The 26,300-nt window shown below is 49.1% G+C and overlaps 1 protein-coding gene and 1 pseudogene across 2 annotated transcripts in view; both read left to right on the forward strand.

Annotated features, from left to right (window-relative positions):
* Positions 1–4,662: 4,662 nt before the first annotated feature.
* LOC115100489 lies at positions 4,663–4,745 on the forward strand (annotated as a pseudogene).
* A 937-nt stretch (positions 4,746–5,682) lies between these two features.
* Positions 5,683–26,300, forward strand: part of DDR2 (discoidin domain receptor tyrosine kinase 2) — a 662,671-nt gene continuing 642,053 nt past the window's right edge. For both annotated transcript variants that reach the window (XM_029618162.1, XM_029618161.1), the window contains exon 1: positions 5,683–5,842. The gene's annotated coding sequence lies outside the window, so the exon portion shown is untranslated. The remainder of the gene's footprint in view (positions 5,843–26,300) is intronic.

A 26,300-nucleotide genomic window follows, 5' to 3' on the forward strand; every position in this document is an offset into this window, starting at 1 on the left:
TAACTATCATCTAATATTGAAATGCCTAATAATTGGTAATTGAATAAGCCTAATAATTGGTAAATCCTATAGTCCATGAACCCATCCCTGTTTTTTTGTTGTTTTTTTTCTTTTTTTAATTTGGAGATGGCAGCCCTCCATCCTTCCGCTCCGTGAAGGTGGAACACCAACCACTGGCCACTGGCATCCCGCTCTGTGAATGCCTCTGTGGCTACTGCCGCTCCGTGCAGTGTTTTGCTGCCTCCTCTTTATACGCTTCCTCTAGACCTGATGGATCCACAGTGTTTATCCCATGCCCCTTTGAAGTCCTTCGCAGTTTTGGACTTCACCACTTCCTCCGGAAGGGCATTCCAGGCATCCACCACTCTCTCCGTGAAGAAATACTTCCTGACATTGGTTCTTAGTCTTCCTCCTTGGAGCCTCAGCTCGTGACCTCTGGTTCTGCTGATTTTTTTGTGCCGGAAAATGTTTGTCGTTGACTTTGGATCGTTAAAGTTTTTCAAGTATCTGAAAGACTGAATCATATCACCCCTGCTCCTCCTTTCCTCCAGGGTGTACATATTTAGATTCTTCAATCTCTCCTCGTATGACATCCGATGAAGACCCTCCACCTTTCTGGTCGCCCTTCTCTGCACTGCTTCAATCTTGTCTCTGTCTCTTTGTAGATACGGTCTCCAGAACTGAACACAGTACTTCAGGTGAGGCCTCACCAAGGACCTGTACAAGGGGATAATCACTTCCATTTTCTTACTCGATATTCCTCTCTCTATGCAGCCTAGCATTCTTCTGGCTTTTACTATCGCCTTGTCGCATTGTTTCGCAGACTTCATATCATTAGACACTATAACCCCAAGGTCTCTCTCCTGCTCCGTGCACATCAGCCTTCCCCCCCCCCCCCCCCCCCCCCCCCCCCCCCCCCATCGAATACAGTTCATTAGGATTTCCACTCCCCATATGCATGACTTTGCACTTCTTGGCATTGAATCTCAGCTGCCATATCTTCGACCACTCTTCCAGTTTCCTTAAATCCCGTCTCATTCTCTCCACTCCTTCCGGCGTGTCCACTCTTTTGCAGATCTTAGTGTCGTCCGCAAAAAGACAAATCTTACCTTCTATCCCATCCGCAATGTCGCTCACAAAGATATTGAACAGGACCGGTCCCAACACCAATCCTTGCGGTACACCACTTAAAACTGCTCTCTCTTCAGAGAAAGTTTCATTTACCATCACACATTGTCTTCTGTCCGTCAACCAGTTTGCAATCCAGGTCACCACCTCGGCACTCACTCCTAAGCTTCTCGTTTTATTCACCAGTCTCCTATGCAGAACCGTATCAAAAGCTTTGCTGATATCTAAGTAGATGATATTGAGCGCTCTTCCTCGATCCAATTCCTTGGTTACCCAGTCAAAAAAGTCAATCAGATTTGTCTGACAGGATCTTCCCCTGGTGAATCCATGCTGCCTCAGGTCCAGTAATTCTCCGGACTGTAGATAGTTCACTATTCTCTCTTTCAACAGTGACTCCATTACTTTTCCCACCACCGAAGTGAGGCTAACCGGTCTGTAGTTACCAGCCTCCTCTCTGTTCCCACTCTTGTGAAGCGGGACCACCACCGCTCTTCTCCAATCACTCGGCACCACTCCCTTTTCTAGGGATCTATTGAACAGGTCACACAGCGGACCCGCCAGCACATCTCTGAGCTCCCTCAGTATCCTTGGATGAATCCCATCAGGTCCCATGCCTTTGTCCACTTTCAGATTCTTTAGCTCTTCCCATACATTTTCTACTGTAAAAGGTCGTCTATTCCACTTCCTTCCAGTTTCTTGTTGTGTAGAGATGGTCCTTCTCCAGGGGTCTTCTTTAGTGAACACAGAACTGAAGTATTCGTTTAATATATCTGCCATTTCTTCGTCTCTCTCCATGCATTGATCTTTTCCACCTTTCAATTTCACTATACCGTTTTGAACTTTTCTCTTTTCACTGATGTATCTGAAAAATGTTTTGTTACCATTCTTTATCTCCTTGGCAATCCTCTCTTCCGCTTGACTTTTTTCCGACTTGATTAATTTCTTTGTCTCCCTCAGTTGAATCAAATATTGTTCTTTGTGCTCCTCCCTTTGGGATCTTTTATATTTCTTGAATGCTGTTCTTTTAGCCTTAATTTTGTCAGCCACCTCCTTTGAGAACCAGATAGGTTTCATTTTTATTTTGCTTTTCTTTACACTTCTAACATATAGAGTAGTTGCCTTGGTAATTGTTCCTTTTAGATTGGTCCACTGCTGATCCACATCTCTCTCGTTCTCCCAGCCTTTTAGTTCTTCCTCTAGGTATTTCCCCATTTCTTCAGTCCGTGTTTTTGAACTGTAAAACTCGGGTCTTTGTGCTTCTTTTCCATATTCTTTTAGTGATATTAAACCATACCGTTTGATGATCACTGGTGCTGAGGTGGGCGCCCACCTGGACATCTGAGACATTATCTCCATTAGTGAGCACTAAGTCTAGTAGTTCCTTCTCTAGTGGGTTCCATTACCATTTGTTTGAACAAAGTTACTTGCATGGCATCCACTATCGCTCTACTATTTTTAGATTCTGCAGATGGGATTTTCCAGTCTACATCTGGCATATTAAAGTCACCAACGATCACCACTTCTTCCTTCTTTCCTATCTTAAGGATGTCTTCAACCAGGTCTCTGTCCAGCTCTTCCTTTTGGTTTGGAAGCCTGTAAACCACTCCAGTATAAATGGATGCTCCGTCATCTTTTTTCAGGTCTACCCATAGTGCTTCTTCATTGCCCCAACTTCCTTGCAGCTCAGATGCTTGGATATTGTTTCTAACATAAAGAGCCACACCACCCCCTTTTCTATCCACTCTGATTGTATCATGAATGCCGGTATATAAAAAACCTAAATAAATAAATAAATAAATGTTTATTTACACCTTCAAAAAATGTAGCAAATTTGTGAGGCAAGACTTCCCTTGGCTAAATCCATGTTGGTTTTGTCCCATTAAACTGGGCTTTCTATTAGGCATGTGAATCGGAACCGGAATCGGTTCCGGTTTCGTGGACCATCGGGAAATTCTGTTTCCCGCGTTCCGAACGGTTTTGTTTTTATCGGCTGTGCCCGAGCCGATAAACAAAAAACCCACCTCAACCCTTTAAATCTAATTCTTTAGAATCTCCCACCCTCCCGATCCCCCCAAAACTTTCTTAAAGTACCTGGTGGTCCAGCGGGGGTCCCGGGAGCGATCTCCCGCTCTCGGGCCGTCGGCTGCCAGTAAACAAAATGGCGCCGATGGTCCTTTACCCTTACCATGTGACAGGGGCTATTGGTGCCATTGGCTGGCCCCTGTCACATGGTAGGAACAATGGATGGCAATGGATGGCCATTTTTAAAGATAGCGCCGGCCGTCCATTGCTCCTATCATGTGACAGGGGCCGTCCAATGGCACCGATATCCCCTGTCACATGGTAAGGGCAAAGGGCCATCGGCGCCATTTTGATTTGAGGCAGCTGACGGCCCGAGAGCGGGAAATCGCTCCTGGGACCCCCACTGGACCACCAGGTACTTTAAGAAAGTTTGGGGGGGGGGGGTCAGGAGGGTGGGGGATTCCAAAGAATTAGATTTAAAGGGTTGGGGTGGGTTTGGGGGTTGTTTTTGTGTGCCCTTTCTTCCCACCCCCCCAAAACGATAAGAGAACCCTACGAAAATGTTGTGGGGTTTCCCTATCACTTTCGGGGACCCCCCGATTTTTGACGAGTTTGTAAATATTGTATGATATTTTCAATTGTCAGAAAAACGATTCACATCCCTACTTTCTATATGCTCAGAAATTTTGTTCTTTATGGAGACTCTGCTGAAGGAAAGAATAGTGAATTATTTACAATCTGGTGGGTTGCAAGACCAAAAGCAATATGGATTCACCATAGAAAAGTCCTGCCAGACAAATCTGATTGACTTTTTTGATTAGGTGACTAGAAAACTGGATCAAGGAAGAACATTCAATGTGATTTACTTGGATTTCAGCAAAGCTTTCAATATGGTTAGGAGACTCATGAATATAATGAGAACCTTGGCTGACAGGAAACAATATGTATTGAGTAAATGGAACCCGCTCTGATGAAAGAATGGTGTTAAGTAGGGTGCCTCACTACTATTAATCCATGTCAACTGAAGGGGGTGTTCTCCTTTCTCCCCAAGTCTAACTACCTATTCTTTTGATCTTGAGGAGCATGTATCCGTTGTGGGGGAGGAAGCACCATCAATGATATTCACTCAGGACCCCATTTGTTCTAGAGCTGGCCCCAGTATTATAAGGAGTGGTGTAAGGGTGAGCCCTTAATACTGTGGCGCAATTGACTCTGCCTTGTGGGCAACCCCACGAGGTCTATGCTGACAGCTGGAGAACACCTCTTGAAGCAGGCCAGCCTGGAGGTTCATCTGTTCTGACTGCCTCCACCACTGGTTGAGCCCTTGAATTCAGCAGCTGGCATGACTTAGGTTGTTCTGATAGTGAACTAAGATGGAGTCGAGAGACAGGCCAAGAGTCAGGACTGGTAGCAGGCAGGACATAATCAATGTTCAAGTATAGAGTCAGGACCAGGTGGCAAGCTAGGGATAGGTCAAGTCCAAACTGAAGTCAGAACTGGAGAATCAGGCCATTCTTTGTGCAGTGGCAGTATCATAGCCAATGAAGCAAAACTGAGGTGTGATTATTGCTAGTTGAAGATAGAAAAGACACAGCGGAACAAGAAGGACAAGATGGACAAGAGGAAGCAAGACAAGGTAGTACAAAACTGTGAGGACAAGAACAAGTCAACAGAGACCAAGCAAGGGCAGGAGAGGGTGAGGCTGGACAAGCAGAATGAGATACACCACGGACTGCAGGCATCTGTGAGAGCGCGGTGGAAGTTTAAAAACCCCCACTGCATTATGTCATCAGCAGGTGCTGGACAAGTATTTCTGCTGTGTGGCCTATTTAGTGTAGAGTTAGATGTACGACCTAGGAGAAGGCGCAATCTGACTGTTTGGTGTTGGCATCCGGAGGTTCTGGGGGTAAAGGAAGTCTGTTGCAACAGCATGCTGCAACTGGCGAACGTAACAGGTATGTACTTGTGTTTTGATGGTGGGGGGAGGGAGGCACTAATTTCAGTTTTTGCACAGGGCATTGGTTAGTCTAGAGCCAGCTCTGCATTGTAAGAACACCTAGTAACATTGAGCAACTGAGAGTTTAGAAGAAAATTTCAGATAATCAGCAACCAGTTGCATATTTTTTAAGTTTAACTGATTTATTTTTAACTAGCTGTTTGTTTTACTATGACTCTAAATCTAAAACACATTGCTGTAGATTAAACAGAAGAAAACTTCCCAAATTGGAAAGCATACTTGCAGACAGGATTCTGTCACTTTAAGGCCCTGTCATGGTGCAATACATACATATATCTATACACATACATTTTTCTTCTTATGAATGGTTTTTTTTTCTATAAATTATAGCTTATAGATAGTCTCCTGGGTATGAAAAAATAACTTTCCAAAGAGAACTCAACTCTGATTGGTGACTTAACCTCATATTTTGTTTTCAGTCCTAATTGGAGCCACATGTGCAGGATGCTGGATTCTGGGATGCCTGGCAGTGGCCCAGGAATTCTCGGAGTGCCAGGTCTCCAGCCACAGCAGCTTGCATCAGCTTGCAGGTTAGCCACCGCGCCGACATAAGTTTGTTTGGTTCTTTCTTTACCAAAAAAAAAAAAGAAAGAAAAACTCTCTCTGTCATTTATAGTTTGTCATCTTTTCACAAACGGATTAAAGAGAACCCTTCGGTTTCAGCTCTGCAGAAGCGTAAGTTGTGACTTTCTTTCATGCTTGTGTTTTACAAACAAAGATATTACTTAGCCGCTTGTTTTCTTTACTTCTACAACTATTTAGTATTTTTGGATGAAGAGAAAAACGTTAAGTAGGATATGAAACTGTAGTAATTTGGCAGGGAATAAGGAGAAAAGTACAGTTAGAAGGCTGAAATCCACATAAAATCTTTAGGGATTGAAAGATAAATAAGGTTTTTTCCAGAGATGTTGGCATGGCAGGCAGGACCAGCTGCTGGCAGATTCAATGGATGGATATGAAGTCCTGGTCTTAGGGAATAGTGTGGATCAGAAGAGAAATTGTTGCATCAGCCTGGATGCAGGGGTTTGGGCTCTGTGGGCCTGATGTTAAAGCTGTGCAATGGGAGTCAGGCACTAAAAAACATTAATTCCCAATGCAGTAAGCTAATGGTTATGCTAATGTACTGGGCACAGAGTTGGAAATGTGTATACATACTTGAGGTACTTTTTAACTCTGGGAAGGAGGAGTCTTCTTTCTTCCTTTTAATAATCAGCCAAAACAGAGAGAAAAAAAAAGCAGCAACTTCAAGCTGTGTCCCTCACCTTGTCCCTGTTCTTCCGAGTTTGCTGGTGCAGGGGTCCTTGGCTGCACAGCTCTCAGGCCAGAAAAGGCAGCAACCCCCAACTAACTCCTGCCTGCTGCTAATGGGTTCCAGAAATGAGAAGAGGGGGGAGAGCAGATTGAAAAACAAAATCGAACCTGGGACACTGCTGATAATAGGTTCTGTATGTATAAAACATCATTTTCAAATTAAAATTCTCTGGAACTGTAAGCTCCTGTTGAAAATCTAGCTCATGCATTTTACCATAAAGCAATCTTTCCTTGATAGAGCGAACTAATTTTACTCCACCTCTGACCAGGAGTTTCATTTCCAGCATTAAGACAATAGGAGTTTTCTGGCTCTTCTCCCCAACACTTCTCTGCATTGGGGAGAAGGGCGGTGTAATAGCTAATAAGAACATAAGAGAACATAAGAAAATGCCATACTGGGTCAGACCAAGGGTCCATCAAACCCAGCATCCTGTTTCCAACAGTGGCCAATCCAGGCCATAAGAACCTGGCAAGTACCCAAAAACTAAGTCTATTCTATGTTACCATTGCTAATGGCAGTGGCTATTCTCTAAGTGAACTTAATAGCAGGTAATGGACTTCTCCTCCAAGAACTTATCCAATCCTTTTTTAAACACAGCTATACTAACTGAACTAACCACATCCTCTCGCAACAAATTCCAGAGTTTAATTGTGCGTTGAGTAAAAAAGAACTTTCTCCGATTAGTTTTAAATGTGCCCCATGCTAACTTCATGGAGTGCCCCCTAGTCTTTCTACTATCCGAAAGAGTAAATAACCGATTCACATCTACCCGTTCTAGACCTCTCATGATTTTAAACACCTCTATCATATCCCCCCTCAGCCGTCTCTTCTCCAAGCTGAAAAGTCCTAACCTCTTTAGTCTTTCCTCATAGGGGAGCTGTTCCATTCCCCTTATCAGTTTGGTAGCCCTTTTCTGTACCTTCTCCATCGCAATTATATCTTTTTTGAGATGCGGCGACCAGAATTGTACACAGTATTCAAGGTGCGGTCTCACCATGGAGCGATACAGAGGCATTTTGACATTTTCCGTTTTATTCACCATTCCCTTTCTAATAATTCCCAACATTCTGTTTGCTTTTTTGACTGCCGCAGCACACTGAACTGAAGATTTCTATGTGTTATCCGCTATGACGCCTAGATCTCTTTCTTGGGTTGTAGCACCTAATATGGAACCCAACATTGTGTAATTATAGCATGGGTTATTTTTCCCTATATGCATCACCTTGCACTTATCCACATTAAATTTCATCTGCCATTTGGATGCCCGATTTTCCAGTCTCACAAGGTCTTCCTGCAATTTATCACAATCTGCTTGTGATTTAACTACTTTGAACAATTTTGTGTCATCTGCAAATTTGATTATCTCACTTGTCGTATTTCTTTCCAGATCATTTATAAATATATTGAAAAGTAAGGGTCCCAATACAGATCCCTGAGGCACTCCACTGTCCACTCTCTTCCACTGAGAAAATTGTCCATTTAATCCTACTCTCTGTTTCCTGTCTTTTAGCCAGTTTGCAATCTACGAAAGGACATCACCACCTATCCACTTGACTTTTTACTTTTCCTAGAAGCCTCTCATGAGGAACTTTGTCAAACGCCTTCTGAAAATCCAAGTATACTACATCTACCGATTCACCTTTATCCACATGTTTATTAACTCCTTCAAAAAAGTGAAGCAGATTTGTGAGGCAAGACTTGCCCTAGGTAAACCATGCTGACTTTGTTCCATTAAACCATGTCTTTATATATGCTCTGTGATTTTGATGTTTAGAACACTTTCCACTATTTTTCCTGGCACTGAAGTCAGGCTAACCGGTCTGTAGTTTCCCTCACATGGGATTTCCATGTGAGGGTACTAAATGGAGGCGAACCGGGTCCATCCCGGTTCGACGAGGATAACACGTGATCGGGCAGGAGGCAGGGTAGGCGGAAGTTTGGGGGAGGGGGATCCGGGGGAGATAGGGGGGGGGAGGAGAGCGAGGAACAGAAGGGGCCAATGGCAGTGCAGCATTTTAAAGGCTGCACTGTCATTGGGGCAAAAAGCAAACAAGGGACGTAGCGCGGGCTGGGGAGCAGGCAGAGCGTGATTCGGCAGAGAAGCAGGCAGAAGAGCTTTTGCTTGCTCCTGCCTGAATCCCTCGCTACCCCCGGCGAAAACATGCGGCGGAACAAGGCGAAAGTGGAGGGTAAGCCCCCGTCTGGCTCGCGCTCTCGCCCTCCGTCGAGGTCCAGAGCTGGTCGCACATTGCCTGAGAGGCTGGAGCCTGCTCCGCCTCCGGTGGGTCCGGGAGTTGGCGACGCCGTCCCTACCCCCCCCACGGGCCTCGGCACCCCATATTGCCTCCCTGCTCCCCTATTTTTCGGACTCGGGGGAGAGCGGTCCCGAGGCAGATGCGGGTCCCCCCTCCCCCCCCCCCTCCTCGTCCCCCGCCAGGCCCTGCTTTCGCCCCCCCTCGCGGGAGCGGAGCTGCCGTTTCAGGCTTTACTTTTCTGGGACGTCCCCTGCTGGAGGTCTACAGTCCTCCTGCTGCGCGCGCTCAGCCACCTCGGGCGTTCCCAGATCCGGTCCGCCCGATTTCGCCGCCCCCTCCTTTGATGGCTGGGCGGATTCTACCCCCCGCATTTCGGTCTGCTGGCATCGCGGGGCCTACCAGCCCTCGTGCTCGCCGACCACCCAGGCGCTCGTCAAGCCCTTCAGCGGCCCCCTTGCGGCGTCGTAGCCCCCCCTCCTCCAAACTAGGCCCTGCGGGAGTGAAGCCGGGCAGTGCACGGCCCGTTCCTACCAGGCCGCGTAGGCCACGTGGTTGCCCTCAAGCTCCCCAGCCTCCGAGGGGTCCGGGGCCCAGCAGCCAGTACTCCCCCCCCCCCCTGCCCCCCAGTGCTCGCCGCAGGAAGCAGCTGTTGTTTCTGCTTTCCTGGAGCGCATGGCACGTGCAGGCTATGCATTCCTCCCTGTGGCTGGCGAGGCCCAGGCGTCTGATATCTTGGGCTTCGGAGCCTGGCAGCGGGGGCCGCCCCCCCCCCCCTGTGGGCGGGCAGATGCTTGCGGGCAGTGACCATGCCTTCAGCCTCCCCCCGGTGCATGGCCGCCAGGCATTCTGCGAGCCGGCCCCAGATGTTCGCGGTCGTTCTGCGGTTAGGCGTGGCCCTCGGGCTCAGCCTGCGTTAGTTTCTGCGCTGCCTGGCGACGACCTCTCGGGCCCATCCTGCCGGGAGTCATGGAGGAATCAGGCCGCACAGAGTTTCCTGGCACCCGGAGAGAGCGGACGGCAGCGGCCCGGTGGAGGTGCAGTTCCGGATTCACTCGAAAGTCCCGTCGCCCAAGATGATCTGGCTGCAAGTAAGCACAGCAACGTTTCCGAGGTTATTGCGGGCAAGGCGCGGGTTAAGCGGGCTAGGGTTGCCTCCAGTTCCCCGTCGTCCTCTTCGTCTTCTGAATACAGTACCGGTTCGGCACGTCCACGGGCGGTCCTAGCCGAGGGTCCCAAATGTGATGCCGGCCATCCTGCCTTGGCTTCCTTGACCGAACTGTGGGAGGAGGTGCCCCGGCGTCTGGTCAAACGCATACGGAAACGCAAATTCGTCAACATTTTTAAGCTACTAGAGGGTCGACGTGGGGGTAAGAAACGCTCCAAAAAAGGTAAGAAAGGTAGCAAACGGTGCGGCACGGGGCCCCGTATCGCCAAGAACGTAGTTAACTGGGTGCGCGGTTTCCTGCGACTGGCTAGCGTAGTGAGTCATTTCGACCCTACGCAATACGGCTCCTTGCTGTCCTATGCGGACAGCATCCTTGGGGCGTTCCGGGACTACGATGGTTGGGCATGGCTCAACTATGATGAGAAGTTCCGGGATAAGATGGCGGGGAACAGGTTCATGTCCTGGGGGTCACAGGATATTCACCTGTGGCTCACGCAAATGACCAACAAAGGTGCGGTGCCTCTACGGGGAGGTTCGCGCGCGGGGGGCGTTGGGACTCTCCCTCATACGGATCCCGTTGGGGCACCTGGGGTGCAGTCCTTTCGGACTGGAGCAGGGCGTAAACCGGACCTTGGGGTTAAAAGTACGGGAGCCGGGACTGACGTTTGCTGGCGGTTCAATAAACTCACCTGTTTATTCCCGGAATGTAAGTTCCGGCATGCGTGCTCAACCTGTGGAGGCTCTCATTCTGCCCTGCGATGCTCCCAAGGAGCGGGTGCTGGGGCCGGTAAGGGAGCCAAATGATAAGTCGGTTCTCCTCAAAGCCGACTCGCCGGTAATTATTGCGGAGCTGCTGGAGAGTTTGCGGAGTTATCCGAATCGGCGGGCGGCGAGGTTGTTAGCCAACGGCTTTTGTTACGGCTTTCGTATCCCTTATGTTGGCCCCGGTTCCGGGGGACGGGCGCGGAATTCGCGATCGGCCTCCAGGTTGGCCCCCGTTGTCAGGGCCAAGTTGGCGGACGAACTCACCTTGGGGAGGGTTGCTGGCCCTTTCTCGGGGCCGCCCTTTCCGACGATGCATCTGTCTCCATTGGCTGTCATACCAAAAAAGGCGCCGGGTAAATTCCGCCTCATTCTTAATCTATCTTCTCCGGACGGTTCTTCCGTGAACGATTTTATCCCGCAGGAGGCCTGTGCCGTTAAGTATGCCTCATTTGATGATGCAGTGGCCCTTGTGCGCAATGCGGGTCCTGGGGCCCTCCTTGCCAAAGCAGACATTGAATCTGCCTTTCGCCTGCTTCCCATCCACCCGGACTCTTTTCCGTTGCTTGGTTTTTATTTTGAGGGTCACTACTTCATTGATCGCTGCCTGCCGATGGGCTGTGCGGTATCCTGTGCCTTGTTTGAGGCTTTTAGTACGTTTGTTCATTGGGCTACAATCGAGCACACTGCCTGCGCGGCGTCGGTCCATTATTTAGATGACTTTCTGTTTGTTGGGCCTAGCGCTGACAATACGTGTCGCTGTCAGTTAGACGGTTTTCTGCGGACGGCCGAGCGCCTAGGTGTGCCTATAGCGAAGGACAAAACGGAAGGACCGGTGACCACCTTGAGCTTCCTCGGCATTGAGTTGGATACAGTGGCCATGTCCTGTCGGTTGCCAGCTGAAAAGATTGTACAGCTTCAGGGATTGATCGCGATCGTTCGGGGCTCGATTAAGGTTACGTTGCGGCAGATGCAAGCCCTAATTGGTTCTCTTACTTTTGCGTGCAGGGTCATCCCCATGGGCCGGGCGTTTCTTCGTCGGCTGTCCGCCCGGACGACAGGCGTCCGGGCTGCCCATCATTTTATTCGAGTTACCAAGGCTGTGCGGGATGAGTTAGCGGTTTGGGACGAATTTCTGGTTTCCTTTAATGGCATTTGCCTGATACAGGATTTGGAGGTGTCTAATTTTGACCTCGAGCTGTATTCGGACGCTGCGGGAGCAACGGGCCTGGGCCTGTATTTCAAGGGCCGCTGGTGTGCTGAGCCTTGGCCAACCACTTGGGTGGCGGCTGGCACGGTAAAGAACATTACCTTCTTGGAACTCTTCCCCATTCTGGTGGCCCTTACGCTGTGGGGCGCGGATTTAGCGAACAAACGCGTGGTGTGGTGGTGTGACAATTTGGGGGTAGTTCAGGTGGTTAACAAGCTGGCGGCGAAGTGCCCGCGGGTATCGGCTTTAGTTCGGGAATTGGTGATGTTATGCCTTAAATGGAATGTTACAGTCCGCGCGCGCCATGTTCCCGGGTCATTGAACTTGATCGCTGACGCTCTCTCTCGTTTTAAGTGGGAGGCCTTCCGTGCAGCGGCTCCGTGCGCACACCTGCTTGGGGAACGGGTGCCCGTCAGCCTCTGGAAGCTTGGCATGACCTGAAGTGGGATCTGCTCCGGCGCTCCGTAGCTCCTGCCACCTGGAAGGCCTATCTCTCCGGCAGACGATACGTGGCTCGTTTTTTGTTCTCTTTGGCTGGATGGGGGGGGGAGGTACAGGAGGGGGACGTCGCTCGTTTCATCCTGTGGGCTTGCAGTGGGGGTTCTTCCGTGACCTCAGTCCGCGGTCAGTTGGCGGGTTTTGCCTTCTTTCACAAGCTAAATGGATTCGGCAGCCCATTCCGCAGCTTTTTGGTGCGGAAGTTGTTAGGGGGCTGGGGCAAGGGGGTGGGCCGTCGGACAGATCGGCGCCGGCCTATCTGTTTCCCCGATCTCCTTCGGATCGCTGAACAATTGCCGCGCATTTGTCTTTCGGCGTACGAGTCGGCGTTGTTCCGAGTGGCTTTCACCTGGGCTTTCTTCGGGGCAATGCGGTTGGGGGAACTCGTGGCGCGGTCCAAAGCGGACAGGGGCGAGGACGGCCTACAGGCCAGAGACGTCTGTCTCTATCTGCATTGCGTGACCTTGCGCATTAGGCATTCCAAGACGGATCAGCGTGGGGTCGAAGCATGGGTGACGCTCCGGCGTGCCCCCCATGTATTAGCCTGTCCGGTTAGCACCCCTTTGTCCTATGCGGCGTTGCGGCCTCCCGCGGGTCGGCATTTCCTCGTGCATGCCGACGGGACCCCGTTAACCCGGTTTCAATTCGCGGCTGTCCTGCGCCGCGTAGTGGCTTCATTAGGGTGGACTGAGAGGTGCTATACTTCCCATTCCTTTCGCATCGGCGCTGCCACAGCGGCGGCCGAATTGGGGTGGCCGGCGGATAGAATTCGTGCCTTGGGCAGGTGGAAGTCGAACAGCTATCGGGGTTACGTGAGGCGGTAGAGGGGACGCCCCGACACGTGACGGGAGGCTTTGGGGTTGCTGGGAGTGTTTGGTAATGCTTGTGTTTTGTCTTTCAGATTTCTGCGGGGTCCGGCCGCCACGAGACTGTGCTTGGATCGTGGGCCACTCTTTTGTTCATCGGGCGCAGCGCCGCGCCCGGAAGCGGCCGTATGGGGAGCACCTGAACGTGGCTGCACTGGAAGGCTCTGTGCGCTGGCTGGGACGTGGGGGTATGAAATGGGGCGACCTCTGTGACTTCTTGCAAGGCCAGGTCGAGGCATTCGGACTCCCGCGGTTGCTTGTCCTTCATCTGGGTGGGAACGACGTTGGGAAGCTCACGTGCCGGGAGTTCATCAAAATCATTCGGAAAGACCTTGCTTTCCTTATGAATCGCTTGCCGTCTACCAAATTGGGGTGGTCAGACATTATCATTCGTCTGCGGCACCGAGCCGAGCCCATGTGGTGCCATGGTGTTAAGAAGTTAAATCGCCAGATTGGTAAATGGCTGGTGCGGGAAGGCGGCTTTTGGATCCGCCACGATTGGTCGTGGGATGTTTTGGAGGGGTATTTCCTGGGTGATGGAGTCCACCTTTCTGATATCGGCATGGACTTGTTTAATAACGCCTTGGAAGAAGGTCTTCGGTTGCAGTTGCAAGTTAGGCCGCAGTGGGGGAACAAGGGCAACTAGGTTGCCTTGTTGGTGGAGGAAACCCGAGCCATAGTTGGGTGTATATTTGTTACAAGGGCGAAGGGCACGTTACAAGGGGGGGGTAATGCTCGTGCAGTTTGGGGCTGCTGCACGAGAAGGCCTAAAGAGCAAGAGGGAGCCGATGCTCAGGCCGCAAGCTTACCCTCGCTGATGACGTGGCGGGGTAGGTGAAGGGGGAGGAGCTCCAAGCTGCTTACCATTGGGCCGCGATGGTAAGTGAAGAATGGCATGCGGCAGGTGGTGGAGGTGGAAGGAGTTCATTTTGGATATTGTTAAAGTGGCTCGGGTTAGGTTAATAAACTGCGGCCTTATTTGAATTCCATACAGTTGTTGTGTCTAATTTGTGGGGGTAAGGGGAGCAAAGGTGAGTGCCTGCCCGGACGACGGGTCACGAGTACTTGTGTTAATGGAGGCGAACCGGGTCCATCCCGGTTCGACGAGGATAACACGGGATCAGGCAGGAGGCAGGGTAGGCGGAAGTTTGGGGGAGGGGGATCCGGGGGAGATAGGGGGGGGGAGGAGAGCGAGGAACAGAAGGGGCCAATGGCAGTGCAGCATTTTAAAGGCTGCACTGTCATTGGGGCAAAAAGCAAACAAGGGACGTAGCGCGGGCTGGGGAGCAGGCAGAGCGTGATTCGGCAGAGAAGCAGGCAGAAGAGCTTTTGCTTCCCTCCCTCCCGCCCTTATGTGGTTCTGTGCTTTCCTGTTGTGCAGGTTCGTCGCAGTTGGCGGAAACCCGAGCCATAGTTGGGTGTATATTTGTTACAAGGGCGAAGGGCACGTTACAAGGGGGGGGTAATGCTCGTGCAGTTTGGGGCTGCTGCACGAGAAGGCCTAAAGAGCAAGAGGGAGCCGATGCTCAGGCCGCAAGCTTACCCTCGCTGATGACGTGGCGGGGTAGGTGAAGGGGGAGGAGCTCCAAGCTGCTTACCATTGGGCCGCGATGGTAAGTGAAGAATGGCATGCGGCAGGTGGTGGAGGTGGAAGGAGTTCATTTTGGATATTGTTAAAGTGGCTCGGGTTAGGTTAATAAACTGCGGCCTTATTTGAATTCCATACAGTTGTTGTGTCTAATTTGTGGGGGTAAGGGGAGCAAAGGTGAGTGCCTGCCCGGACGACGGGTCACGAGTACTTGTGTTAGTAGTACATACTTTTTTGTGCGCAAAACTCCTTGCTACATCAGGAGTATAGTATGCACACAAAGAATGTGTGCTCACCTGTGTAAAGCTGTGCACTGCTGAGCACACCTTTTTAGATCTGGACTTGTATTAGGTGATAGTGAAAATTTGGTTTAATAAACAGATGGTGATCAGCGAAGCTTTTCACAATGCAGGAACAAACCTATGCTGAAAGAGAGCTCCAAGATTAAAGACATAAGAACTTAAGAATTACCATACTGGGTCAGACCAAGAGTCCATCATGCCCAATATCCTAGTTCCAACAGTGGCTGATACAGTTCACAAGTACACGGCACGATCCGATATAGTAAATAAAATCCATACTGCTTACTCCCAGGGATAAGCATTGCTTTCCTCAAATCTACAGACTATTTACAGACTTTTCCTCCAGGAAATGGCCAAAACGTTTTAAAATCCAACTACACTGCCTTTACCACATCTTCTGGCAATGAATTCCAAAGCTCAGTTATTCGTTGAGTGAGAGAATATTTTCTCTGATTTGTTTTAAATGTGCTACTTAGTAACTTCATGGAGTGTTCCCTAGTCTTTGTGACGCTGATATTTATCATTACTTAGCCAGATAAGTCCCTGTTTATCCAGCTAACTGGCAGCTGCTGAATATCCAACTATGTTCAGCGGCTGCCACTTAGCCAGATAAGTATTTAGCCTCCTAAGTTGATAGCCGGATATCTTGGAGGCAGGCAATGGGCAAATCGGGGTGGGGTTACTTAACCAAATAAGTTCGACCTGCTCAATAGCAGGTCTAAAATTAGCTGGATATAACTAGAATGTTACACCCGTCAGTCGCAGGTGGCTGCGACCACCGAGGCTCACCTCTTTCTTTGCTGCCCTGTCAATCCTGCTAACCACTGCCGACCTCCCTTCCATTCCCGGGACAGTGTGGCCACTCCCGATCGCCATCTTGTTTCCGGAACCACCTAGCCGTCTGTGCAAGGGCCACCTTTGTACACATCATGGTGGGAACCTGGGATGACGTCAACCCGATACTGTATTTAAGCTGACTGGCCCTACGCTTCTACGAGTTCCCTCGTTGCTGAATCCGCTCCATTCTTGGACTTCCGCTTCCAGTTCCTACTTGGCATTCAGAACGCTCTGGGTACCTGCTCCTCGGGGGCCCTTCCTCATTCCTGGCTATCCGCTCTTCGAAGGGCCTTCCTGCCTTGGACTAAACACTGTACCGCTTCTCGGGACACTCTCCTGGAACTACATCTTGTGAGTACTTTACTATGGACTTCAACGCTATCTACTCTTACTGACGTTTCTCTGCAGTGTACCCCATGCCTCGGGCCACTACCGTGTCTTCTCAGTAGGAGTCACTCTGATACCTGCGCTGCAAGTAGTGCCTCATCTTCCACAGGATCCTCACCGAGTTCCTGCACCTCAGATTTCCTCTTACTACCACCTCTGAACAAAACATCCTTGGCGTACTCTGCTCTGCGGGCCACTACCGGATCTGCACATTTGAGATATTGCTACTCTTCTGAAAGGACTTCCTGGCGTACCTCGCTCTGCGGGCCACTACCGAATCTTCTCATCAGAGGTACCACCCTGAGTCAATCCCTCGGTTCAGAACTGTACTATTATTTCACCTCCCGTTCCGCGGGTTGGATGGGAAAGCCCTAGCCTGGGCATCACCTCTTTGGGAGTGGATTGATGCAATACTCAAAGACTTGACAGGCTTCCTTGCTTTCTTTCGTTCTGTGTTTGATGATCCCGCTCACAAGACCGTCGCTGGATCTGCACTCCTGCATTTACAACAGGATACCAAACCCCTGATTGACTATGTTATTGAGTTTAAAACCTTGTCCTCAGAATCATGTTGGGACCAGGGTTGTCTACGGACTATTTTCTGGAAGGTCTTAATCCATGCATCAAAGACGAACTAGCAGCACATGAGCTCCCTGATATCTTGGACTCTTTCATTGATTTCTTCGGATGTGTGGATTGTCGGCTGCATGAACGGTCACAGGAGCTTAAAGGTACTAAGAAGATGCCATCAGGGGCTCCACGCTCTCGTCCAGTGCCGGTTACCCAGACTACTTCCACGCCCAGTATCAAGGAGGAAGAACCCATGCAACTAGGCCGCAGTCACCTATCAGCCAAAGTAAGGCGTTACCGAAGGAGACTAGGCCTCTGCATGTACTGCGGACAACCTGGACATGCTGTGCCCTCATGTCCTATCTGTCCGGGTAACACGCAGACCTAGGATCCTCCGAAGGACTCCTCCTAGGTCTAACTTCTCCATCTCCTCCATTGACACTTCCAGTCTCCATTAACTTGGCTGCCCTTGAATTCCACACATTAGCCCTAGTGGACTCCGGTGCCGGTGGGAACTTTATACTCGGGCAACTCGTAGAGCACTTATGAATTCCAACTGTTCGGACACCCACGCCTCTGCTATTGTCATCTATTCATGGCGAGCCTCTACCTGGTGAGGTCTCTTGTTCCACTCAACCTATCCGACTCTGCATGGGATCTTTGCATACAGAGACCATTTCTTTCTTGGTCCTAGATAAGTCTATACATCCAGTGGTACTCGGACTGCCATGGTTACAAATGCATAAGAACATAAGAAATTGCCATGCTGGGTCAGATCAAGGGTCCATCAAGCCCAGCATCCTGTTTCCAACAGAGGCCAAACCAGGCCACAAGAACCTGGCAATTACCCAAACACTAAGAAGATCCCATGCCACTGATGCATTCCCTAAGGAAAGGCTGAAGAGGTTAGGGCTGTTCAGCTTGGAGAAGAGACGACTGAGGGGGGATATGATAGAGGTCTTTAAGATCATGAGAGGTCTTGAATGGGTAGATGTGAATCGGTTATTTACACTTTCGAATAATAGAAGGACTAGGGGGCATTCCATGAAGTTAGCAAGTAGCACATTTAAGACTAATCGGAGAAAATTCTTTTTCACTCAACGCACAATAAAGCTCTGGAATTTGTTGCCAGAGGATGTGGTTAGTGTAGCTGGGTTCAAAAAAAGGTTTGGATAAGTTCTTGGAGGAGAAGTCCATTAACGGCTATTCCCTAAGTAAATTTGATTAATAGCCGTTAATGGACTTCATTTCTTGGGTTTCATTCATGTATTCAAGAACCTTGAATACTTACATCATGTGCAACGTCTGAATCACAGACAAGCCCTTTGGTCCTTATTTTTCAACCACTTTTACTTCCTTCTGAAATACCGTCCTGCAGACAAGAACATCCACGCTGAGGCCCTCTCTCATTCCTTTTCAACAGAAGATATTCCTAATGCTCCGCGTCATATCATTGACCCTGCTAGGGTCCTGCTCTCTGCTACCCACACGGTTCCAGCTGGGAAGACTGTGGTGCCCTGAACTCTCAGGAAGAAGATACTCAAATGGGCACATGATTCGCTACTCGCGGGTCATTCTGGACAATCCAGAATGCTTGCCACAATGCAACGATATTATTGATGGCCCTCCATTAAAAAAGATGTCCAGGTCTACGTAGAGTCATGTTCTACCTGCGCTAGACAGAAACCACGGGTTGGCCGTCCTTGGGGACTTCTCCAACCACTCCCCGTTCCTAGTGAACCATGGACACATATAGCCACGGACTTTATTGTTGACTTACCAGTGTTCTTATGTTCTTATGTTCTTATGTGTCCAACGGCAACAATACCATCTGGGTCACTGTAGACCGCTTTTCTAAAATGGCTCATTTTGTGGCATTACCTGGGTTACCTTCAGCTCCAGAGTTGGCGAAGCTATTCATCCGCCACATCTTCTGTCTCCATGGTCTGCCAAAACACATCCTCTCTGACCGAGGGGTCCAATTCACAGAAAAGTTCTGGAGATCCTTATGTTGGAAATTTGACATCTCCTTGGATCTTACGTCAGCTTACCATCCGCAGGCCAACAGACAAACTGAGAGGATGAACCATACGCTAAAACAGTTTCTCTGGGCCTATGTCATCTCCAGACAAAGCGACTAGTCTGAGTTGCTCCCCTGGGCCGAATATGCACTGAATTCCCATCAGTCAGCTTCGACAGGATCATCGCCTTTTCAAGTTGTTTATGGACGTCAACCTCTACCTCCTCTGCCAGTGCCTTTGTCAGTGTCATCTCCTGCAGCCCAGGCCTCGGCACAAGAACTGCACCAACTCTGGGAGCATACCAAGGAACTTCTTCTAAAGGCTGGGCAAAAGGCTAAGAGGTTCTATGATGCCCATCACCAAGCAGCTCCGCAGTTCCAACCCGGAGACAAGGTATGGCTTAGTACCCGCTTCATCTGTTTAAAGCTGCCTTCTGTTCGATTGGCGCTCAGATATATAGGACCTTTTTCAGTACTCTGCTGCTTGGGTCCTGTCACTTACAGCCTGCAGTTACCCTCTTCTCTTCGAATACACAACGCCTTCCACATCTCTCTTCTAAAAACCACTTATCTTGTCAGAATTCTTGGAAAAGACACCTGAAACTGAAACTCTTGCTGCCGAAGAGGACATCGCTTATCAGGTCGAGGATATACTTGATGTCAGGAAACACAGAAGGTGCTGGGAGTACCTCATATCCTGGGAAGGATTTGGTCCTGAGGAGAATAGTGTTGCGTTCGTGCCTCTTCTCGCCCCTCGCATCACCCTCTCTACCTTGGGATCGACTCCCTTCAGCTCTGACGGACAGTTGCAGCTGCGGCTTCTCCCTGCCTCTTGGTCCTGGTGTCCCTGGGCTGGCTTGACGCCACGGATCCGACATGTTCCTGATGACGTAAGGGAGCACGCGTGTGCGCGCGTGCTCCAGACTTTGTACCAGCAAGGGCGTGAACCTCGGGGGCATCCCCCCCATAGTGACGTCATCCATTCTCACTTTAAAAGGTCTTTGCTAACCTCTAGCAAGGAACTCCAACAGGACTTGCTTCGGCAGTCCACGATACTTGCAACGATCCGAGTCAGCCAGGAGAATCCTTCTCCACTGCTTGGCCTTTTCAAACTTACCAGGAGTACCCGCTCCACGAGGGCTCCGCTTTCTCTTCTTGATTTCAGATTGCCAGAATACTCAGACTCTTCATTGCCTGGAAGCGATTGCAGATGTGAACACAGTGAGTTCTATTGTAGATAGGAATCGGTACTCGCTCCACGAGGGCCTACATTCCTATAGCACTGAAGACTCCCTTCCGTCCAAGACGTTATCGCAGGTACAGAGATCGAGAGTTATATTGGCAAGATTGCAGATAGGAACTGGTACTCGCTCCAGGAGGGCCCATGTTCCTAGGATCTTTTACAGACTCTCTTCTACTCTAGAAGCCATATCATATACAGTTATTGTGAGTTCTTATTACAGACTGTTTTTGGGAACCAGTGCTCACCTACGGCTCCTGTTTCTGAATATGCGAAAGACTCTGTGGCATAGAGACCAGTATACCCTGTCTACTCACTACTTCTAGTCTCTCTCTACAGCTCAGTGACCCAGAGATTATATTCCAGTATCAGAAGGACTTCAGCCCTGCCGGACACATCGACTCACTACTGCCACCTCTGGTGGTTCAACTTCCAGTGTAATAAAGAACTATCTGTGTTTGTCTCATACTCCAGCCTAGCCGATGGTCCTTCTCAGGATCTCCTCCTGGGGGCGCTGTCATCTGCCATCGGCCCAGGGATACACCAATTCTACTAAGTGTTACTCCTTACACTAATAGAGCGGTATCATTTGCCACTCTGTGGGAGTCAACCCACTACAGACCATTAGCTCCGCCTACAGAGTATTATAAATTGCTAGCTCCTCCCCTTGGAGAAGCAGCATTGTACAGATTGCTAACTCCTTAGCAAGATCCGTAACAGATTGCTAACTCCAGTGGATCCGGCTTAAAAGTATGGGAAGCCACTAACTCCAGTGAATTCTGCTTTCAAGAAAAGTATTGGAGAAGCCTAAATTTGAAGTCAGCTTTCAAGAAAGAATTGGAGAGGTGTATTCTTGGGGATTCAGCTCAAGGTATTGGATGTTTGTAGCCCATGGACCCGGTTCACCTTTCTGCTTAGCAGGCTATACCGGGCCTGGCTCAACACCTTTCAGAACAGCAAGAAACCCTGGAGAAACTTACTACAGCCTTTCACCAGCTTCATACACAGAAGGCACAAAGCACAGCTTCTATACAAGAAAACCAGTTATCAGAGATAACTTTAAAATCAGCTGTTCCATTGGCAGCACCTGTTTGATTCTCCAAAAAACTCCAGAAGACTCGAGGCTTCCTGAACCAGTGCAGCTTACATTTCACTCTACAACCTTCATTGTTTCCCACAAGTCTCTTCAAGACCAGCTACATTCTGTCTTATTTGGATGGGAGAGCCTTGTCGTGGGCTTCTACCTTGTGGGAATGCAAGAACCCTATCTTGCAGGGCATAGAAGGATTTATGGACTTGTTTAAATCCGTCTTTGATGACCCTGCTTGTATGTCTGTTGCTGGATTTGCTTTGGTGGAGTTAAAGCAAGGCAACAGATCCCTGGCGGAATTTGCCATTGAATTTAAAACTCTAGCAGCAGAGCTGCGCTGTGATCCCATATGTCTGAAGACACTCTTTTGCAGAGGCCTGGACACTCGCTTAAAGGATGAGTTGGCTGCTCGTCAGACACCTGACTCACTGGAAGAATTGATATCCTTAGCCACTCGGACTGACTGGTGGCTCCAAGACAAGGTGAAGGAACTCCGGCCTAAGGTGTTACATGGGTTAAAACAAACCAGTGCTTCTGCACTAACAAGGGGAACAGCACCTCCTGCTCTGGAGAGGAAGGAGCCAAAGGAATCTGGTCGTGGTCACTTGACGTCTAAAGAGAGAAGATATAGAAGGAAGAACGGCCTGTGCATGTACTGTGGTCAGCCAGGCCATGATGTTTCTGGTTGCCCTAGTCGTCCGGAAAACGGACAAGCCTGAGTCCCGCGGGAGGACTGTTCTTGGGGTATACAGCAATATCTCCTCCACTCTCTCATCCAGTCTCGATGAACCCTGAACCAGTGATGGCTCGAACCTCTGCCCTGAAGGACTCAGGGGCAAGAGACAACTACCATCTCAGATGTTTTGTGGAATACCTGAGGAGTCCATGTGGTAAATTTGAAGATCCAATATTGTATCACAATATGAAGTGGGCCTTGGACGATTCTTTTCACCACCCCTTCTTTTGAGGATCTTATCAACATCACCAGCAGTTAGTCTAAATCCTGCTGGTAGTCATAGCGGTTGCTATGCATGCCATAGCTAGGTGGCGCTCTTCATCTACTATGTCTTCTTGGATTACAAATTTGAGAAAATGACTACAGTCTACCTACTTGGAAGTCGTGCTGTAGGACTACAGCACTGTTGATTCCGAAGTAGAAGTCATCTCCACCTCTCAATTTTGTGTTGGTCCATTCGGAGGTCATGCTGGAGGTTTACAGCACTGCTGATTCTGAAGAAAGAAGACATCCCTAGCTACCAGTATTGCGCTTCACCTACTCGGAAGTCATGCTGGGGTTATAGCACTGTTTGATTACGAAGAAGAAGATATCTCTATTCATCAACTTTACTTAAGGATTACTGGGAAGTCGTGCCCATAACCTATGGCACTGGTTGATTCCGAGGAAAGAAGATGTCTCTACTCATCAACTTCGTTGGATCATTCGGAAGTCGTGCTGTGGGTTACAGCACTTTTTTGATTCCGAGGATGAAGATTTATCCATCCATCAGCCTATTCGTCTTCTGGTATTATCAACATCTCTCTTCCAGCATCCTGCGGAAGAGCTACATCAGAAGTGGATATTGGACCAATTACTATATCACCACTTCCACTGAAACCTCAGTGATGTCCACGGCAGCCCTCTCATTGCTGCTGACATCATTATTCATTCTACTAAATTCTTCAAATCTACATCTATCTGTGCTATACGAACTTGAATTCAAGATTTTGAGACCTTGGATGTTTGAAAAGAGACTGAACTTTGTTTCCCTGAAAAGGCTTCGACCCCAAAACCATCTTTGGGATCCTTAGACCTATTGGATAAGAGATGCTCATCAGTTCCACCTCACGCATCTCTGGTACTTAATCTGGTACCCAAAAAGGAGATCACCCTTTGAAGGGGGGTACTGTTGCATTCGTGCCTCTTCTCGCCCCTCGCTCCACCCTCTCTACCTTGGGAGCAACTCCCTTCGGCTCTGATGGACAGTTGCAGCTGTGGCTTCTCCCTGCCTCTTGGTCCCGGTGTCCCCGGGCTGGCTTGACGCTACGGATCTGCCATGCTACCGATGATGTAAGGGTGCGCGCGCTCCAGACTTTGTACCAGCAAGGGCATGAACCTTGGGGGCGTCCCCCTGTAGTGACGTCATCCATTCTCACTTTAAAAGGTCTTTGTTTGCTAACCTCTAACGAGTTAGCAAGGAACTCCAGCAGGACTTGCTTCGGCAGTCCACGATATTTGCAACAGCGATCCGAGTCAGCCAGGGGAATCCTTCTCCACTGCTCGGCCTTTTCAAACTTACCAGGAGTACCCGCTCCACGGGGGCTCTGCTCTCTCTTCTTGATTTCAGATTGCCAGAATTCTCAGAAGACTCTTCATTGCCTGGAAGCGATCGCAGATGTGAACACAGTGAGTTCTATTGTAAATAGGAATCGGTATTCGCTCCACGAGGGCCTACATTCCTATAGCACTGAAGACTCCCTTCCGTCCAAGACGTTATCGCAGGTACAGAGATCGAGAGTTATATTGGCAAGATTGCAGATAGGAACCGGTACTCGCTCCAGGAGGGCCCATGTTCCTAGAATCTTTTACAGACTCTCTTCTACTCTAGAAGCCATATCATATACAGTTATTGTGAGTTCTTATTACAGACTGTTTGTGGGAACCAGTGCTCGCCTACGGCTCCTGTTCCTGAATATGCAGAAGACTGTTTGTGGTATAGAGACCATTGCAAACATCTACTATTGTGAGTGTACCATCTTCTATCCAGTATACCCTGTCTACTCACTACTTCTAGTCTCTCTCTACAGCTCAGTGACCCAGAGATTATATTCCAGTATCAGAAGGACTTCAGCCCTGCCGGACATATCGACTCACTACTGCCACCTCTGGTGATTCTACTTCCAGTCTAATAAAGAACTATCTGTGTTTGTCTCATATTCCAGCCTAGCCGATGGTCCCTCTCAGGATCTCCTCCTGGGGGTGATGTCATCTGCCATCGGCCCAGGGATTCACCAATTCTACTAAGTGTTACTCCTTACACTAATAAAGCGGTGTATCATCTGCCACTCTGCGGGAGTCAACCCACTACAGACCATTAGCTCGCCTACAGAGTAGTATAAATTGCTAGCTCCTCCCCTTGAAGGAGCAGCATTGTACAGATTGCTAACTCCTTAGCAAGATCTGTAACAAATAGTTGGGAGCCTGCAAGCAACATCCTTGACAAGGATTTGATCAGACAATTCCACATTTCACATCCTAGGATACCAAAACCCCCTGGGAGGGGCCCTAAGAAGGGGGGTAGTGTTACACCTGTCGGTCGCAAACGGCTGTGACCACCGAGGCTCACCTCTTTCTTTGCTGCCCTGTCAATCCTGGGAAGAATGACGGCCTCTGCTAACCACTGCCGACCTCCCTGGCATTCCCGGAATGGCGTGGCCATTCCTGACCACCATCTTGTTTCTGGAATCACCTAGCTGCGCCCAGAAGGGCCATCTTTGTACACGTCATGGTGGGAACTTTGGGGGCATCCCCTCCGGATGACGTCAACCCACTACTGTATTTAAGCTGACTGGCCCTAAGCTTCTACGAGTTCCCTCGTTGCTGAATCCGCACCATTCTTGGACTTCCGCTTCCAGTTCCTACTTGGCATTCGGAACGCTCTGGGTACCCGCTCCTCGGAGGGCTTTCCTGCCTAGGACTACACACTGTACCGCTTCTTGGGACACTCTCTTGGAGCTACATCTTGTGAGTACTTTTCTATAGACTTCAACGCTATCTATTCTCACTGAAGTTTTTCTGCGGTGTACCCCGTGCCTCGGGCCACTACAGTGTCTTCTCAGTAGGAGTCACTCTGATACCTGCGCTGCAGGTAGTGCCTCATCTTCCACAGGAATACTCTCTGAGTTCCTGCACCTCAGATTTCCTCTTACTACCACCTCTGTACAAGACATCCTCGGCGTACCCCACTCTGCGGGCCACTACCAGATCTGCATGTTTGAGGTATTGCTACTCTTCTGAAAGGACTTCCTGGCATACCCTGCTCCGCAGGCCACTACCGGGTCTTCTCATCAGAAGTACCACCCTGGATCAATCCCTTGGCTCAGAACTGTATTATTATTTCATCTTCTCCTCCGTGGGTTATGCTTTTCTCTCCTGCATAACAAAGTCTCCACATTACAGCTGTGTCCTATGTCACTGAGACCACACCTACCAATGGTGAGGCTCACAGGTCTCCTCCCTGTGGGCGGAGACACCTCTCACCTCGGCCCAGGGTTCATATTCTTACAAAAACTTAACATAGAACTTATCCTGATATATTCAGCAGCATAGCCATGCCATTTAACATCCCTTTGTTAGCTGGATAAGTTATAGATAACTTAGATAACCGGATATTTTTGAACATTGGACCCTGTATTTTTTGACAGAGTAAACAGATTTACATACACCTGTTCCACTCCACTCATGATAATATAGACCTTTATCATATCCCCCCTCAGCTGTCTCTAACCTCTTTAGCCTTTCCTTATAGGGAAGCCGTTCCATTCCTTTTATCATTTTGGTCAACCTTCCCTGTACCTTTTCCAGTTCTGCTATATTGCTTTTGAAATGTGGGGACCAGAATTTCACACAGAACTCTAGATGCAATTGCATCATGGAGCGATATGGAAACTCTCCATTTTATTCTCCATTCCTATGCTAATAATTCCTAACATTTTGTTTGCTTTTTTGATAACTGCTGAACACTGAGCCAAGGAGTTCAACATATTGTCCACAAGAATGCTTAGATCTTTATCCTGGGTGGTGTCTCCCAATATGGAACAATATCTTGTAACTAAAGTTTGGATTATTTTTCCCTAGGAGCATCACTTTGCACTTGTCCACATTAAATTTCATCTACCATTTGTCTACAAATCATGCTTCTGATTTAACAACTCAGAATAATTTTGTGTTTGCAAATTTGATCATGTCTCTTGTTCCCTTTTCCAGATCATTTTTAAAATGTTAAAAAGCACTAGTCCCAGTACAGATCCTTG

This window comes from Rhinatrema bivittatum, chromosome 10, assembly GCF_901001135.1.
Source record: "Rhinatrema bivittatum chromosome 10, aRhiBiv1.1, whole genome shotgun sequence".
Classification (NCBI taxonomy): Eukaryota; Metazoa; Chordata; class Amphibia; order Gymnophiona; family Rhinatrematidae; genus Rhinatrema; species Rhinatrema bivittatum.